Below are 19,302 nucleotides of genomic sequence, written 5' to 3'. Positions count from 1 at the left end.
CCCCAGGCCATCACACTGCTACCAAGATTTCTTCAGACTCTCTGGGGGCAGCGTTCCTCTTGTCCACTCTTAGCTCAGCCCTTTGACTCCCTCTTGACTGCCCCCAGTCCACTTGGGATAAGACAGAATCAGAAACCCCCCCCCCCCATCAAACCCTAGAATTCAGTCCCCTGAAAGCTTCATTCCAACCCAGGACACTTCAGAGCCTGAACCCCAGGAATGTGACGTGGTCACAGGATGTCCCTGGTCACTCCAGGTCTAGCAGATCACTTGGAAGTGAGATGAATTGGAGTTGTGACCCTAAAGCAGCAGTGTGTATCAGAGCCTAGAAGAGAGGGGGTTCAAAGGCACTGTAGGTCTCAGATCCCAGGCCCTCCAAAGAGTGCTCAAAAACAGGCCAAGGAGAGGTGAGAGGAACTGCTACCATCACTAAGGCCTCTGGAGGCTTTCTTGGGTATACACTGGGGTAAGGACAATGCCCCAGTAAGGAGGGAGGGACAGGGGGTTAAAAAGAACATGAATGTGAACTGGCGGCCAACTTGGAATATGAAAGGAGACTGGAAGGGAGGCCTGTTAAAGTGAAACAGGATAGATAAAAACTGGATCTCTGAGGAAGATGAGTGAGAAGCAGCCTCAGCTAACAGCAGCAACAAGCTGTGCCTGGCCTGCTGAGCCACCCACAGAGCTGGGGTGTGTGTGTGTGTGTGTGTGTGTGTGTGTGTGTGTGTGTGTGCGCGCGCATGCACGCACATGAGTGTGTCCATATGTGAGCATGTATGTGTGCATGTGTGTGCATGTGCATTTGTGTGCATATGCATGTGTGTGCATGTGTGCGTGCATGTGTGCATGTTCTAGCTTTAGGGTCCCTGTAGAAGGAACTAAGGAACTGTACTCCTGGACGCTCCTGGGTCTGATCTAGTACTGCCTCCTAAGTCCTTTTCTTTCCTTTTCCTTTTTTTAAAAAAAATAATGTTTTTATTATTTGACAGTTTCATACAATGTATTTTAATAATATTCATTCCCTCTGCCAACTCCTCCGAGAGCTACCCCCACCTCCCTACTCACCCAACTTCATGTTCTTTCTTGTCTTTTAAGCGCGCCAAGTCCAATTTGTGATACTCCCCTCCCCCCCTTTTTTGGCTCTTTACAGTTCAATGCAATCAAGGAGTTATACTAGCCCCAAATTTAAAATGAATCCCAAATGGTTAAATTATACAAGCTGTGAAAACTGTGAAGTTTTTGACTTGTTTTTAAGCATGTGACAAGACAGAAGGGAATTGCAAGAAATCCTCACTTAAGCTTCAGAGAGCTACCAGCGCTCAAAACCCAGGAGCCTCCAGCTGGTGGTTCTTTATAGTCCAAACTCTACCAGAAGCTAGCATGTGTTCTGGTGCTGGGCAGCGTAGCCGGATTGCACTTCATAGCCTGGATGCTCAGTTGCAGTAGCATGGCACTCGGACTTCTTGTACGCCTTCACTGCTCGCTTTGTACCGCGGTCAGCAGCAGCCCCTGGACAGTAGTCGGGTCTTGCTGCCATTCCTCTGTTGAATCCTCAGGGCCAGCTGGAGGCAGGTCATCACCACTACTTGTATCCAGAAAGGAGTTGCGAGAAAGGTCGAGGTGATGAATTACAACCACAGGCTCTGATTCCTCTCCCTTGGTGGGGACTCTTGGTGGGAACAGGCAAAGTGGGGTGTTGGGCTGAAGCAAGGAACTCCAGGAAGAAGCCGAGCTTGGCAGCGCACCCAGTCATGGACTTCTTGGTTTCCTAAATACACACACTCTTCACACAGTAGAGATCTGAGATCTACATTTATTGCATATTTTTGAGGTCCTGAAGGAAAACTTGCTTGTTTACCCTCAGGAATCTATTTACAGTTCAAACACACACACATACACAGGTTCACACACACACACACACACACACACACACACTTTCTCCTTAATCAAAATCAGTGTGGCATATGACCAATAGAGCAAAGAAAGAATAAGAGATACACTGACATCGTGACACTTTTTCATACACGTATATAATGAGTTGTGAACCCATTCACATACCCGTTACCTTCTCCTGTCCCCCTCTCACTCCCTTCTCCTTCTCAATTGTTTCCCCCTGAAATGCAGGCTCTTTGTTTCAAAGAGCCAAGGGTATTACGCTGTTTTGTTTGCAGTGCTAGGGAATGAACCTAGGGCCTCAGACATGATAGAAGGCACTCTACTACTGGGAAATACAAAAACCCCATTGCAAAGTGTTCTGATGGCTTGTTCCTCTAGGGCACGTGAAGTTAGTATATCTCCTTTTCTTTGTAGGAGTGTTAATCTGATTCTGACCCAATCACAAGCCTTCCTAAATGTTACCAAGATATAACTTCAGTTCAGTTTGTTCTTTTTTAAAAAATTACGTTTTAGTTGTGTGTGTCTGTGTGTATGCATGTGAGTTCAGGGGCTAGGGGTGTAGCTCAGTTGTAGAACTAACATAAATGAGAGATTTGCTTTGCAAAATAAAGCTTAATAAGAATTAAGTGATTATGAATAAATTTGACTATAAAGTACAACACATAAATGATTTTGAAAGCGAGTATGGTGTTGCCCACCTTGGGAGGTACAGGCAGAGAGATCAGAAATTCAAGGTCACCCCTAACTACATAATAAGTTCAAGGCCATCCAGGGCTACAGAAGACACTATCTCAAAAAAGCAAAGGCTAACAAAAATGGTAATACTTTTGAGGTTTGTTTGCAAGCATAAGAACCTTATTCAATCTGGAGGACCCACATAGTGCCAGCGACAAGCTGGGCACGTGACACACGCCTTTAATCCCTGTCCTTGGGAGGCAGAGGCAAGTGGATTTTGCCTCGAGTTGGGGATAGAGATAGCGAGTGCCAGAGGTAAACGGTTGTCATCAGACCCACTGCAGCATGAGAAATGGTAACAAGCAAGACCTTGGTGCTCACAGGCCAGCTAGCTTTGCCTGTCTCAGGCAGAAGTGGAAGGGCAAAGCATCTAACCTACGCAGACACACACACCTATACACACACAATGCATCTCAGAGTTTGTCGTCCAACCCCCCCCCCCAGCCTCCTCCCTGCAAAAGTGTCTTTGACTTTGTCACACCTGGGGTGTGGCTCAATGGTAGAGTGCTCACTTAGCATTTTTCAGGGACTGTGTTCCACCCCCGGACTACAAATAATACAATACACTGTATATCTTAGTATCTGACAAATAAAGGGGGTAGAAAATGGGGTAACAAGCTCAGTCTACCACCTTAAAAATAGTCATTGAATTACTACCACCATCTGTACTGATTAGCTTCTGTCAACCTGACACAAGCCTAGACATATCTGGGAGGAAGGGATCTTAATACTTGAGAAAATGCCCTCATTAGATGGGCCTCTAGGCAAGTGTTTAGGGCATTTTCTTGTCATTAGGATTGACATGGGAGGGCCCAGCCCCCTGGAAGAGGTGCCATCCCCGCGCAAGCGGTCCTGGGTTGTATGAGTGAGCCAGTAAGCAGTGTTCCCTCATGGCCTCTGCTTCAGTCCTTGCCTTGGCCTCCCTCAATAGGATCTGTAAGCTAATTAAACCCTTTCTTCCTAAAGTCGCTTTTAGCCACCATGTTTTCTCACAGCATTAGAAACACCACCAAAGACAATATCTGTCACTTAATTTATATAATAACACATTATAGTGGAATTTTGTTTCTTCTTCATGTAGACCAGGCTGGCCTTTAACTATGTAGCTCAGGATAACTTTGAACTCCTGATCTTCCTGCCTCCACCAAGAGCCGGTTCCCCTTAAAGCAGCAGCTGCTGCTCCCAGCCAAGAGAAGTGTATATTATAGAGAAACGGGAACAAACCTGCAGAGAGGGTTAGCCCTGAACCCAGCGAGCCTGAGAGTCCTCACACTATGTGGAGCCCGGTGCTCCGGCACATGCACCTTCCTGAATTCCCCTGGAAAAGACCTGCCCTCCACCCCTCTCCTGTACCCCAAACTCTGAACTCCCAGCAGTCCCTTCCCGAGAGATAACTGTCAGGCTCCTAGAGAAGAAAGAGTGGCTTGCTTCCAGGGTACCAAGTCTGGCTCCTGGGAGTTGGGAGAATAGAAGGGTGGAGAGGTGCCCGAGGGGAGGGCTAGCTGCCCTGCTAAAGAGAGGGGCGGAGACAACGAGTAGAGCTTTGATGCTCTTTGGCCACATCTGGCAGGGAGGGGGTCCTGGCAGCAGGCTTTGGCCCTGTCCTTGGCCTCCACGCCACTACACACTTGCTTTGGCATGGTCCCAGGCTTTCAGTGTCATATGACCAAATCTTTGCACAGCTGCCTCAGGGAAGAGAGTGAGGTAGAGACTGAGGCTGAGAGCAGCCAGCCCCTCAGTCGATAACCATATTTGAAGCTAATGATTCTCCCAGGCATGACTAAAAGCTGTCACACAGGGCTGGGGTGTGGCTCAGTGGGTCATGGCTTATCCAGCATGCAAGAGGCCTGGAGTCCGCTGGTAACACAAGGAAGAAGGCCAAGCTCAGGGCAGCTTTCCCTGCTGTGTGTGTTCTCAAGGCACACAATAAACTGACTTTCCCTTCCTACTACTCCTGGACCAGTCACCCCCACAGCATCCTCTCTCCTCCACACATATGCTTCTGTTTGGTTGGTGGTTGCATGGTTGGTTAATTAGTTGGTTGGTTGTGTCGAGGTAAAAGCTCAGCTCTCACCTCAAAGGGAATCAAAAATAGTTTATTCTGAAGTTAAATTTAAGTGGCTATTAACAAGAACACAGTTTTATGGTGTTGTTTGTTGTTGTTTTAAGATTTGTTTATTTATTTATGCATTTTATGTATATGAGTATTTTGTCTGCATGTACATCTGCTTGCCCAAAGAGGGCATCAGATCCCATTTTAGATAGTTGTGAGCTACCAGGTCAGTGCTGATGTTTGAACTCGAGACCTCTGGGAGAGCAGCCAGTGCTCTTAACTGCTGAGCCATCTCTCCCCACATTCATGGAGTTTTTACAGTAACAGAACAAAGAAAGTTATAAGCTAAGGCAGTTTCAAAATGCACTGGGCACTGGCTGCTCTTCCAGAGGATCCAAGTTCAATTCCCAGCACACACATGGCGGCTCACAACAGTTTGTAATTCAGCTCCAAGTGATTTGGCACAGACGTGCATGCAGGCAAAACAGCAATGCACAAACAATAAAAATAAATCATGTTTTAAAAGATTAAGAAATAAAAATAAAAATGCATTGGTAGGGGCTGGAGGGATGGCCCAGCAGTTAACAGCACTGGCTGCTCTTCCAGAGGACCCTGCTTCAACTCTCAGCCCCACACAGCAGCTCACAACTGTCTGTAACTCTAGTTCCAGGGGATCCGACACCTTCAAATAAACATATCAGGCAACACACCAAAGCACGTGAAACAAAAATAAATAAATGTATAGTACATTGGTTGGAAACATCAAGTGTCCCATGGGATGAGGGCATCCTACCTGTCAGCTTCCCATTTTACCTGATAGTGCTTAGGCTTCTCCTAGTAGAGGATTGGTTTTCTTAAGTTCGTACATTGTAAAGTTTTTTGTTTGTTTACCAGAATGTTAGTTCTAACATAGAGGTGGCCAAGGAAGGACTCTTTGGAGGCTAAAGATGCCCAGAAAAAAAAATGAAATTAGGCTATGGGGTCCACAACATTCCAAACTCTTCCACAGTCGTTGAGGCTTTTGCCAGGTGATCAGCCTAATAAAACATTCTCTTTCAAGGGCTCTCACTCACAGTTGACTGATTAGTTGTTGTTAGGTTTCTTTTCTTTAAAAAAGCAAAAACAAAAACAAAACTATATTTAAAAGTGTGTGTGTGTGTGTGTGTGTGTGTCCGTGAATGAGTATGTCCAAGTGAGTGCAGGAACATGAAGGAGCCAGAGGAGGGCACCAGATCCCCTGGAGCAGCGGTTCTCAACCTGGGGGTCGCACATCAGGCAGCCTGCCTGTCAGATGTTTGCATTACGATTCACAACAGTATCGATCATACAGTAATGAAGTAGCAGTGGAATAATGTTATGGTTGGGATCACCACAACCCGGGGGAACTGAGTTAAAGGGCCGCAGCGTTAGAAAGGTTGAGAAGCACCGGCCTAGAGCTAGAGTTAGTCATGATCCTGAGACGCCTCAAGCACCTGCTGGGGACTGACCCCAGGGCCTCTGGAAGAGCAATACTGGATGTTAACCAGTAAATTATCTCTCCAGTCTGATTGCTCGAGACAGCCCCGCCTGGCTTTTAACTCTCCATCTTTCTGCCTCTACCTCCTACCTGCTGAGCTTAACCACACCCAACTTACCTGTTTCTCTGAATTGTTTAGAACATCAACCCTCCCCTAGGTACATACACATTCTACCAAAAAAAAAAAAAAAAGTGTGCATACTGTTACAATTCCTGCAAGAGCAATGAGAGTTTTTACCAAATTAGTTATGTACAAGATGTCAGAGCATACATTAAAACCATCACCACCCAGAAACAATCAGTGGCTCTGGAATTGATTACAGCTCCTGTCTCTCCGATCAACTCTTGAACCGTGTCTTCCTGTTTTCCATTACTGTGGTGTTTCTCAGGGGGAAAGTTACCTACTACGATCAAATTTCACACACCATGGTTTTACTTTTGTAAAACCAACCCTTGTGGGCTGGAGGTGTGGCTCAGTGGTAGAATACTTGCCAGTGCAAGGAAGGAAGGAAGGAAAGAAGGAAGTCCCTGTGGCCAGCCCCTTAAAGAAAACTGAATCCTTCCCCAGCCCCACCCTGCTGGAACCATCAACAGAAGAGCAGCTAGCTCAGCAGTGAGACACCAACTTACCTGCACTAGGTTCTGGGTTCCATCCCAGCCCTGAAAGGCTAAGACCAACCAAGGCCAGCCTTAAATATTCAAACGAGGCCTTTCATAATATCTAGAGAGGGAGGCACTGGCTCTGTTATTTCCTAAGGGCTCCCATGGGAAAGCAGCAGTCATTTAGAAGTGAAATTTTTGATGTGATTTAAAAACTAGCGACCTTACACTATGGACATCTAAGATGGGTTTGAAACAGAAGCAGCAGGCTGGGCACATCAGGTCTGTAATCAAAGCTACTCAGGAGACTGAGGCAGAAGATTCAGAAGTTCAAGGCTGAGGAAGAAGTTCAAGGGCAATGTAGGGTATCCCATCAGTCCAAGGCTAGCCCAGGCAACCTAGTGAGAGCCTGTCTCAAAATAAATAAATCAGTGGAGCTGGTAATGTAGCTAAAGTAGTTGCTTTTCGTTGTACAAGGCCCTGGGCTCTACTCCTGGGAGAGGTGGAGGTGGGAAGGAAAGATGGAAGGAAAGAAAGAGGCACAAAGAAAGAAAACTGAAGAGAAGCATACAGCCAACTAACAATGGAACAGCAAAGGCTCCACTGCTCAGTCCTTAGGAACTGTATCCTATACAATGTCAGTTGTGCAAACTCCAGCCATGGCCAAACCATGGTTTAGTGTGGTCTGCAAACTAAGGGTGGGCTTATGTTTTAAAAACTAAAAGCAGAATAGTATTTCTTGACATGTGAAAATTGTAGTAGTCCTGAATTTCGGCGTGTATATGTAACTTTTTTTTTTTTTTTTTTTGGACAACAGCCACACTCCTTAATTTACACAGTCTTGTGGTTCCTTGTGCAAGACGACAAGTGTCAAGTGGCTATAACAGGAACTGTATGGCCCTCAAAGCCTAAAGTATCCACTGTCTGGCCTTTTACCAGGAACATTTACTAATTCTGCTCCCAAGCCCTTAATATCTTCAGGATGGATATGTATCATTCACAGTGAAGCTGGCTTTAGTGGTCCCACTCCCCAGCTTTCCAGTCCTTTGTATCTTTGGGTTGTAGCTGGTGGCACATGCCTTTAATCCCAGCACTTGGTGTGGGGGGGGGGGGCGCAGAGGCATGAAGATATCTAAATCTGAGACCAGCTTAGTCTGCATATGGAGTTCCAGGCTAGCTAAGGCTGCATGGTGAGACTCTATTGAGAGGGGGGGGGGGGAGGAAGAGGAAGAAGAAGAAGAGGAGGAGGAGAAGGAAAGGAAGGAAGGAAAGTAGGGGAGAGAGAGAAAAGAAAGAAGTGTGAATGAGCTGGGGAGCTGACTCTGTTGGGAATGGATGGGAAGGTGCTTGCTGTGCAAACATGAGGACTTCAGTTTGGATCAGCAGTGCCCACTTAAGAAACCAGCACTAGCAGGGCACCTGCAATCCCAAGTGGATTCCTGCAGAAAAGGATACAGCAGCCAGCTGCGCTGGGATCCCTGCCACACTGATGCCAGAAGGATGAAGCCGTTAGTTACATTGTTTCCATTTTTCAAAACCAACCCTTCTCCTCGACTTTTCTGCTAACTCTTTGTCAAGGATAGTCAGTATGTGAGTGGACAACTTAATTGTCCCATCAAGAGCAGCAGTCTTGGAGCTAACTAAAAGCTCAACATCTCTCACTACGCATAACACAACCTCTCTTCCCTTGCAAACATCACGTTGAACAATCCTGCTCTCCCAAGGTGGTCCGCTGGCAGCATTCTGCTGCTTACACACTGCTGTGTGAGCATCCCTAGAGTGACTGAAAAAGCTGTTCATCATAAAAGATACAGTTAACCTTGTCCACATTTTTAAGACTTATTTTTATTCCTATGTGTTTGTAGATATGTGTGTATATGTCACATGTGTGCCCATATTCATGGAAGCCAGGAGGGAGTGTTGGATCCCTTGGAGTCTGAGATACAGGAGGTTGTAAGCTGACTGATATAGGTCCTAGATGTGTTTTGAGGCTTCAGTCATTATTTCTACTTTCTCCGAAGAAGGGGTCTTAACCACTGAGCCATTTCTCCACCCCCCCTGGGTACTGTTTTTTTTTTAAGGGGAAGAGAGTTAAGGCCTCCATTACACAGAGCACAGTTTCTCCCTGGGAGGGTGGGATTTTTATCATTATTGTAAAGGATTAAAGCCTGGCACACCCAACCTTCCAAGCCCCCTTTCTGCACCACAATTGTCCCATCCCTGCTGCCTCCGAAAAAGCCACGCTTCTAACTCTCATTCATTTTAAGCCCCTAGTGCCTCATGCCAGAGTTACCATAAGGAACCTAAAGAATGTGCAAGGCCAGCATTTGGTCCCCCAGGGTAGGAGAAAAAAAAGGAACTAAATAAACATTGACAAGACTGATTGGAACCCTTGAACTTCCTCTGAACCCAAGGTAGAATCCACTTAAGGCTGAGAGAAAAGGGAAACAGGACCGTTTCCAGAAATCACAGGCAAAGACTCGGTGTGGGGATGGGAGTATGTCAAGGCCTCTGGAAAAACTGATTGTACATTCTGAGAGACACCCACAGCCTGCTTTGGAAACTGGCATGGGCTAAGGGATGCAAAGGCCACAGCCCCAAGAGTGCAGATGCCACTGCAGGATTCGCCTGGCTGTGGATCCAAATGATTCCTCTAAGAGAAAAATTACATAGAGAGAGAAACTGAAATTTTAATTTATTTAGTTTAGGTTGGAACTGGATAAAGAGAATATCATAAATGAATGAATGAATAAAACCAGGGTCTCCTGTAACCCAGACTGGTTTTGGATAGGCTATGTAGCTCAGGATAACCCTTGCCTCTACCTCTTGAGTGCTAGTATCCCAGATGTGTGCTACTACGTCTTGCTGGGACATCTTTCTTACACCATTTATAGAGGAGATGAAACAAACACCAGACTCCTAGGAGTGGCCAATCCCACTCCCACCCCATTCTTCCTAATTCCCGGGGACCATTCATAGATGGAGAGCAGTTGGCAAGGGGAAGGGAAGCAGGTTAGGCTCAGGCCTAACCTGGACATCTTGTGGACAAGGTGGACGGACTAGGCTGTCAAAAGAAGACCCTGGGCTGTGGCACTTCACTCCCCATTAGCATGCATGGGGCCTGGGTTCAAATCCAGACCTGCCACGAAACAAACAAATAATAAATACAGAGGCCCCTGCATACTTCAGCCTCCAAAGTTCCAAAGCCTTTGTACTCCCTCCTTTTACCTCACTGAGCGGGAGATGCTTTCAATGGTCTGCAAAGCAGCATGAGGCAGAGAACACAGCTGTGGGCAGCACTGGCTGACAGCTGCTGGTCCACGATGGAGTGAGCGAACGAGCGTCTGTGACCCAGGATGACCTTCCCAAGGAGGGACAGAGAGAAGGCTTGGTAAGGAGAGAGATCACAAAGGAAGGAGTAGGGGAGGGAAATAAACAAACACGCTGTGGAAGGCTGAGGCAGAGATGCAGATAATGAATAAAATGCAGATGAATAAGAGCTGCCACATGGAGAATGGCGGGAGCTACGCTGGTGAGGCCAGCAGGGACCATCAGTCAGGGCTGTAGGGAGTTTTGTGCTTTTCTTTTTAAAAAGTGTGTGTGTATGCATATACATACATATACACAATACAATATACATATACACATATACAACATGTGTGTGAGGGTGTGCATATATGCATATACATTGTATATGTTTGCATGTGTGCATGTGTGTGTGTGTGTGTGTGTGTGTGTTTAAGATGGGGACCTATGTTACCCAGGCTGGCCTTGAGCTCCTCATTTCAAAACAATTCTTCTGCCTCAGCTTCCAGAATAGCTGGGACTATAGGCGCATGCCACAGCGCTAGACAATATTTCATCCTTAATCCGAGAACAAAAGAAGCATCCTAAGTTAAGAATAGGGCCCGCATTTAATGTGAGGGGAAAAAAAAAAAGAGCCAGCTGAGTTGGTGAGGATGACGGGAAGCAGGAGAGAGATGACTGTTCAAGCTCTGACAGCCTCCTCCTTTTCTTGGGCTTCAGAGTCCGCCTCAATCAACCTAATCTAGATGACTTCTCAGAGGTGTGCCCAGATCTCTTCAAGTCTAGATCTTGCCAAGCTAACAGAAACCATCTGGCAGCTAAAAGGCAGCTTCTGGAGCGAGGAGAAAGGGAAGCACAGGGGACAGAGGCCTGCAGAGGCGGGCGGAAACACATGTAGAAAGCAGACGTCTATGGGCTGGCAAAGGTCATGGCGCTGATGGAGAGAAGGCTACAGGAGAGGGACCTTGAAGAATGATGAGTCAGTCTCCTGGGGAGAGAAAACCTCCAATGCGCATGCCAGCTGGGACAGTGCAGGGAGGAGCAGTTACGGAGATCTAAATCTGATCTAATTAGGATCTCCTAAGGTCTTTCTTTAGTCAGCTTCCTTCTGCTTTGTAGTTGTTTTAAGGGCTTAGAGGTGTGGCTCAGTGGGAAAGTGTGTGCATTAATGCATGGCCTTCCAGCCCCAGCATCCAATAAGTACCCAGAAGAACATGGTCAAGCCAGGTTGGATTTGATTTGATTCTGAGAGAAGGCCCCATTTTGTAACCCTGGCTGACCTGGAACTTACTATGTAGACCAGGATGGCCTCTGGCTTACTGATATCTCCGAGCCTCTATCTTCTGTGCTGGAATTCAAGGCCTGTGGTATGTTATCTGGCTCAATTCAGATTTTAGTCAATCAAGTCTTCCCAAGAGATACTTTTGTCCCCACTGTTTCTAATCTTTGCCCTAGGTGTTTATCCCCATGATATCATGAATTCACATGGGAATGAACCTCATCTTCTATATATATCAACACTGTTTGTTGCTACAGAAAATCATATCGTGACCTGAGAACGCAGACACAGATTGCCTCTTCTTCACAAGGATGGCGATCTATCATTCTGCAGTACAGCTGGGGAAACTGTGGTCCTTTCTGTGGAATGGGGGCCTTCTGGCCTGTGGTTTGGGAGCCAGGCCTTTCTCGGGCTTTGGGAGGCTCTAGGATGACCTGAGTAAGGAGATGCTCTGTGCTTCTAAGGAGCAGGGCAGAGCCAGCAACAGCAGGAATCAGCAAGGACACAGGCCTGTGAGATAGTCAGACTCTGTCCTGGGTCCTGGCTCCTGGCCACCAGCTGACTCAGCTCTTCCTCTCACAGAGGCCATTAGAACGGGGAGTGGGAACAGCTGGCCAATCAGATGAGGACTAAAGACTGAGGGGGAAGGAGAGGCGTGAAGATGGCTGCCCTGGAACACTAGAGGGGAAACAAGGGACCTGTGTGCTTATGCAAAGGCCAAAAAAATACAGGGTGTGGGAAGGGGGGCGGGGGCTTGTTCTGTTTGTTCTGTGACAACATGCTTCCGACTTTCAGCATCTCGAAAGTCAAGTCCATAGGGGCACATATATTAGTTTGTCTACAGGGACACATTCTGACTTTTCTACATAAATACATGTGCAACCTAATTGCATGTGTTTTATCCACATGCATGTATAACATGATGCACCATCATGTATAACAGCACTGGTGCACACACATGTGCACGGGAGTATCCTCCAGCCGGTGTGAGATGGTACAGATCTGGGCACATGCAGGAGGGGCAGACTGCAAGCTAAGCTTTGTGTCAGTCCCCATCAGCCGTCTGAGGTTCCCCAGCTCAGAGCTCTGCTCAGAGGAAGCGGGGCAAAGGTGAAGGCTGCAGGGACCATGAGCCACAGCTCCAATTGGACCTTTGATTTAAGGACATTTGAATTAGAGCCAGTTTTCTTGCTTAAGTCCATCGAAAAGCACACAACTCTTGCCCAATCCAATTTCTATCACAGATTCTGTGTGGGAAGCAAGCTGGCCTGCTCACCCTTCCTGAGCAACTTTGGAGCACGGCTTGGCTTGCCCACTCTCGTTCTCCAGAATGCACCTGTCCCGCTGGCTCCCATTCCAAACAGAAGCCTTGACAGATCGAGAGCCGGCTCTTCCCTCCTCAATCTCCCTGTTCTGCCAGGCACTGGATGGAGAGACAGTTACCCAATGCCACCCTTTGGTAGCCCGAGGAGTTCTTTCCAGAGTCTCAGGCGAAGCAGGATTCTTGACTCTGCCTAAGAAAAGACTTTCAAGAGGAACCAGTATGAAGCGGAGTTGAGCTTATTATGAATTGCTAGTGTTGGTTCAGTCTCTAACAGATTTAAGAATGGTTAACAGAAGAATGAAGATACGCCTCATGAAAGGTGGGGCACCCCCAAGAGAGAGAGAGAAAGAGACTTGCCCAATTTCCTTTACAATATTCTTACATGAAATTATGGTAGGCTCCAAACTTACAGGTTGCTAAGAATCTTAAGTGAGATGGCAGGGCGGTTCCTGGGACGCACTGGATGGAATCCCATCTAATGAGGCACATACAGCCCAATGTCACGGAGACTGCAAGAAAAGCTGAGAGATTTTTATTGTAAATAATAGTTGGCTCTTGTTTGGAAATTTCCAGAACATATCTGGGAAAGGAAGAAAGTCACGCACACTCACCATGGCCCGCTGCTACTTCAGTTTCTTATGAGAACGTTTGGTTGTTCATCTAATCTCACTTTGTGTTTTGAGAAATGGTCTCACTATGTAGATCTGGCAAGCCTGGGGCTCACTCTGTTGATCAGGCTGGACCAGAGTTTGAATCTGTCCTCCTTCTCTGACTTCTGATAACTGGGATGCCAGACAGACACATGCACAGTCAGCTGAGAGCACCTCTAAACAGAAAGATGGCTCCTTTCTGTAAGGTGGCCTTCACAAGAAATCGTGCACAGGTTGACTCTCAGCTGGTGAGATACAACAGAGAGGTTCTTTCCCCTCCTGTAGCCAAGGTCTTCCTACCTCGCCTCAGCTTTTGTTTACAGGAGCCTCGGCACTAGCCATCTGGGCTTGCAGAAAAGTAGCTTTCTTGGACATGTGCCCATCTCCTGAAGCAGATAATGAACTCAGCTTCCTCATCAAAAACCCTGCCCGTGTTGCACTGCTACTGCCTTCTCAGGCCTGGAGAGTGTTCAAAGTCTGTTCCAACCAGTTTCTCAGATTGGGTACCATCTCTTTAAAGGGCAGGCTTAATAAAATAATCTCAGCCGGGCGTGGTGGCGCACACCTTTAATCTCAGCACTTGGGATGCAGAGGCAGGCAGATTTCTGGGTTCGAGGCTAGCCTGGTCTACAGAGTAAGTTCCAGGACAGCCAGGACCACACAGAGAAACCCTGTCTCAAAAAACTAAACTAAACTAAACTAAACTAAACTAAACTAAACTAAACTAAACTAAACTAAACTAATCTCACAAAACAGTGCCCCTCCAACTACATGTGCCCACCGCCAACTTATAACCAACAGTTTACTGAGTTTCTCATTCTTCTTTGGAGTACCTCAGGAAGAGAAAGAAGCCTAGCATTTCTTACAGTCTTTACTCCCTAGAAAAGTCTGACAAAAGCTTTAGTTTTTCTGATAGCTTCTTTGGCTTTTATTGTTTTGTTGTTGTTGTTGTTGTTGTTGTTGTTGTTGCTGCTGCTGCTGCTGTTGTTGTTGTTGCTGTTGTTGTTTTGAATAGTGTCTCACTATGTAGCTCTGGCTGGCTGGCCTGCAGCTTGCAATCAGAAAAGAAAAATCTGAATAGGCCCCACATAATACCTTAAATCTGGCCTCTGGTCTCCACGCCAGTAGATGTGATCTGGTCCATGAAGGAACATGAATGGTCCCCAGGTACAGAGGTACACACAGGCCAGGAACATAGGATATGTCTTTCTGGCTTGTTGCTTCAAACTACACAGCTCTTCCTGCTTTCTACCCCACGGGGTCTCTTACAATAGAGCTTTATCCACTTTCAGCCAAACCTGTGCAGAGAGAACAAGACTGATTCCAGACTGTGTGGGAAGCTGTGTGGAGGAGGATGGAGTTCCCACGACACACCCTCTGTTCCTCTCTGTCCTTGAGTTTAGCTGTGTCTAACAGCAACAGAAACAGGGTTCCAGGCACCGACCTGTCCCTTCCAACCTGGCCTGGACAAAGCCTTGGGCAGGGCTGTGTCCCAACCCTCTCTCCACCTGACAGGAGATGTCTCCATTAGAAAGCTTGTATTACTGGGTTGGGTGGGACACGCCTATAATCCCAGCACTTGGGAGGTAGAGGCTGAAGGAGCAGAAGCTCCGTGTCATCCTTAGCCAGCGTGGGCCACATTAGGTTTTGTTTATAGAATAAAAGGCTGGGAGATCTCCCATTAAGCACGTTCCTGCTGGCGACAGGCGACACCATGCCCTCCAGCGGCAAATGGGCTGCCTAGGTTCATAACACTGTGAGGAGGGTTTGTTCGGTTTCTCAAACAAAACCAAGCCCAATGGGGAGGAACCAGGATGGAGTGAAGGGACAAGGAGGTGTTGATAGACTCTTAAAGCTAAGAGTGAGAAAATACATTGATTTAAAAATAAATAGCTATGCTCTGGCATTTTTAGGAAAATGGGGGATATGTAGGTTTGGAGAAGAAATGTATTGCTAAGTGGTATTACAGCAGGTCATAACCACCCCAAACAGATGTGAGTCACCCAAAGGACTTGGTCTTATGTCTTTCATTCCAAGTCCTGGAGCCAAATAAATCTAGGAGCAGCTTGAACAGCTGGAGACTGGAGCCCGGCAGGTGAGGTTGCTGTGTGTCTCCAGGGAGTGATGGGAAGGGGTGGGGCAGAGGAAACCCAGTACCAGACAAGGCACTGGGCTGGACTCTGATTGGATGAGACATGCACTGATGGGCACCTTGCCTGAAAGCAGGTATCAGGAGCACAAATGTAGAGCTGGGAGCTTGAACTGAGTCTCCATAGACATCACCTAAGCAGTGTTTCCCACGTCCTGAGTAAATGAATGCCGGCCACTGTGACTTTGCTAGTTTGTTTTGTTGGTTTTTTTTTTTTTTGGTTGGTTCGGGTTTTTTTTTTTCAAGACAAGGTTTCTCTGTGTGTCCCTGGTTGTCCCAAAACTCACTCTGTAGACCAGGCTGGCCTCGAACTCAGAACTCCACCTCACACCACTGCGACTTCTGACCGTGGTATCTCACAACAGAGGAAACAAAGCCCAGGTGGAAAAGAAACAACCCTCTGCAGTGTAAAAGGCTTTAAGACTCATGCCTGTTCTGAAAAGATGTGCGCATCCAAAGGATCGCGACGCTGGCACCCACAGCCCACAGCAGGCCAAGTGCAGGCTTCCTTGTAGAGCGATGGACCACGCATACTTTCAGAACCACGACTAAAAACCTGACCAGGACATTCCTTCTCCCAGAGCCCGCTTCTCACTCATGAAAAAAGAAAGATTGGGGGGCAGAGCACGACCTTCCAATTCTACTTCTTAAGAATGTCAGCTTATTCAAAACCCAGTGATTGCCTATCATGGATAAATAGTCGGTCTCGTCCCTGGAGTCACTGGAGCTGATAAGAAGAAAGGAGCTATTCTACTCGGGAAGAAAGGTCAGCACCGCATACAGGTGTCATCTTCACATACATTTTAAATATTTCCTACCAGAATAAGAACCTAACATCAAATTTCTCTCTGTGTCCAGACTGAGTGCCCAGGACTGCTGAGCAGGCTCAGGAAGTAAACGAGCTTGCCACACATGCCTGATGGCCTAAGATAGATTCATAGAACCCATGATGGAAAACTCTGGGAAGTTGTTCTATGACATCTACACACACACAAGCACTCACACACGCACACACATACCATATATACACATACACACACACACACACCATACATACAGACACACACCATACATACACACACATATGTATGTACACACACATACACACAGGGGTAGATATAAATTTATTTTATATTTATCTGATTGGGTTTGGAGGGGGTAGCCCTGCATGTGTGTTTGTGTGCCACATATGTGCCTGGTACCTGCTGAGGTCAAAAGAGGGTGTCAGATCCCCTGGGACTAGAGTTCACAGATGGTCATGAGCCACCATGTGGGTGCCAGGATTGAAACCTGAATCCTCTGCAAAATCAACAAGTGCTCTTAACTAGTGAGCCAACTCTCTAGCCCCTTAAATAATATTTTCAATAAAGACATGTTGTGCCCTAGGAAATATATCTGCAGCCTTAAGGCATTCTCTTAAGGAAATTAAACTCTGAAAATAGCATAGTAACGTAATAACAACACTAACTGTTGTAATTAAAAATTAATTTTTTCATGACTCTAGTCTGTGGGAGGAAAGAAAACCTATAAAATTTTACAGTTTGTCTATTCCATTGTGATAAATTTAGTTTCTAAGTTTAATCTGTTATCTGACATTAGTATTATATTGAATATGGTTTAAACATTCAGAACCTAGCTCATAAGAGAATTTATGTAGGTCACATTACTGTCACGCTAGCTCCTAGCAATTCTGAGACAACCTTCAGCTCTTTCATCAAGAGGCTAACCTGGGCTACATAGTGAGACCCTGTCTCATAAAAGGCAGAAGGGGGTGGATGGAAAGAATGAAGCTCAGTAAGCAGGGTTTGCCTAGTAATTTCCCCTTTGGACTCGGCCTAGTTTTAGAAGCCAATTCTCAAAACAGTCACAAGCAATCGATTCTCTTTTTCTCTGTGTCGAGCTTCCTTTCCTCTTGTCCTTTCTTCCTGGAGAACTGACAATTGCTCAGACAGCTTGAGGATGTGAGGGTCCAAGGCCGAACCCACTTCTGCCCTCGCCTAAGCTTGCCATCTTCCTACCAGGAAATTAAGAAGCTGTCCATGCTACACGTCACCTTGACAGATGGTCTGTGACTAAGGGATCGCACTCTATCTCTCACCATAGAAAGGTCTATTAATCTACCCTCATACTCCTGTCCAAGCCCAGCCCTTCCTGACCACAGCTTTGTTTATTTAATGATCAGATCAGCAGCAAACACTGACATCAGAACAAAGGGATATAGTTGAGGGTAGAGCCTGTGCTCAGAGCTCAGCTTATATGCGGCCCTGGGCTCAATTTATACACGCGCGCGTGCACACTCACACCTATACACACAGTCACACACACACAGATCAAAGGCTAACCAGTGGCTTAGTAATGTAAGTCTTAGCCTTTGTAATGGGTTAAAGCCATCACTAGAGTCAATGTGCAGGAACTACCAACATCCAGTCTCTCTGCTTTACTATGAGACTTGGAAAAGCTCACCATTTCCTCCCATCTACTTCCTCAAACGTTCCCTCCCTAAAACCTGTTCTACTCATTCTTGCTTATTGAGGATATTTAAATAAGGAACTACTGAGTTTTTCTAAATAAACCAATAACAAGCCTTTACACAGGTCATAGTAGGATTACAGAGAGTCTGTGATGGTTGTGCATTTTGGGGGAGTAGGTGGTAAGCGGGAGAGAGGAGGGTTAGAAACAATAGAGTCTGAAAATATCCATGCCCATTGGGCGGAGTGGTACCTACCTGTGACCCCACTACTTGGGAGGCTGAAAAAGAAGGATTTTTTTTTTTTTAAGTTATAGTCTTGAATTTGCTATGTAGCCCAAGTTGTCTTCAAACTCAGAGATCGGCCTGCCTCTACCTCCCACGTACTGGGAGTATGAGCCTCCCCCCTGGTTTTGAAGCGGAAGGATGTTGGACTGGAGGCCAACCTGCACTGCATAGTAAGACCCCGTCTCAAAAACAGGGGAGGGGATGTAACTTGGTTTGTCTAATGAATTCCCCTTTCTGGATTGCCTCATATAGCACAAAATGAATATGAATTATCAATGATCACATATATTACGTATTTGTCTCGGTTAGGGTGACTATTGCTGTGATGAAACACCATGACCAAAACAACCTGGGGAGAAAAGGGTTTGTTTGGCTTACATTTCCTTATCACTGTTCAACGTTAAGAAAATCAGAACAGAACTCACATGAGGCAGGAACCTGGAGCAGGAGCTGATGCAGAGGCTGTGGAGGAGTGCTGTTTACTGGCTTGCTCCACATGGCTTTCTCAGTCTGCTCTTCTCTAGAACCAACACCACCCACGCAGGGGTGGCCCCGCCCACAATGAGCTGGGCCCCACCCCACTGATCGCTCATTAAGAAAATGCCCTGCAGGCTTGTCTGTAGGCCTGTTTTATGGAGCCATTTTCTTAATTGAGGTTGCCTCCTCTCGGATGACTAGCTTGTGTCAATTTGACATCAAACTAGGCAGCACACCATTGCCATTGTGCTTCAGTTTATACGATTGTTTTGGTTGGAGTTTGAGTACGTGTCCTATCCCCAACAGCGCCTAAGTTCTACCGCATCTATCCACCAATACCACATAAGTCAGGATGGTGGCACACTCCAGGAATCATCTGACCTAGGAGGCAGGTGCAGAGTGCATCAAGAACAGAAAGGTCACCCTCAGTGAGTTCAAAGACAGCCTGGGCTAGAGGCCCTGTCTCCAAAAAATGTTCCTTCCCTTAGATCCAGTGTTCTTTTCGGATTCCATCCCAGAGAAATGTCCGCAAGCATTGGCAGAGTTCTGGGGAGTGGGGGTG

At 46.6% G+C, this 19,302-nt stretch overlaps 1 protein-coding gene and 1 long non-coding RNA gene across 5 annotated transcripts in view; one reads left to right on the top strand and one right to left on the bottom strand.

Annotated features, from left to right (window-relative positions):
• Window positions 1-19,302, top strand: part of Mical3 (microtubule associated monooxygenase, calponin and LIM domain containing 3) — a 242,212-nt gene that overhangs the window by 17,524 nt on the left and 205,386 nt on the right. The gene's annotated exons all lie outside the window — the stretch shown is intronic.
• On the bottom strand, window positions 1,237-18,747 carry Gm30842 (predicted gene, 30842). Of its 2 annotated transcripts, NR_167972.1 has the most exons (5): window positions 18,689-18,747; window positions 14,455-14,657; window positions 13,120-13,230; window positions 10,029-10,161; window positions 9,479-9,939 (listed from the first exon to the last, which is right to left on the bottom strand). It is a non-coding gene; the product is annotated as a predicted gene, 30842 (long non-coding RNA). The 2 variants fall into 2 exon arrangements; NR_167973.1 differs by lacking the exons at window positions 9,479-9,939; window positions 10,029-10,161 and adding an exon at window positions 1,237-1,669.

This window comes from Mus musculus, chromosome 6 (assembly GCF_000001635.26).
Source record: "Mus musculus strain C57BL/6J chromosome 6, GRCm38.p6 C57BL/6J".
In the NCBI taxonomy this organism is placed as follows: Eukaryota; Metazoa; Chordata; class Mammalia; order Rodentia; family Muridae; genus Mus; species Mus musculus.
This window is presented reverse-complemented; position numbering and strand designations above follow the sequence as displayed.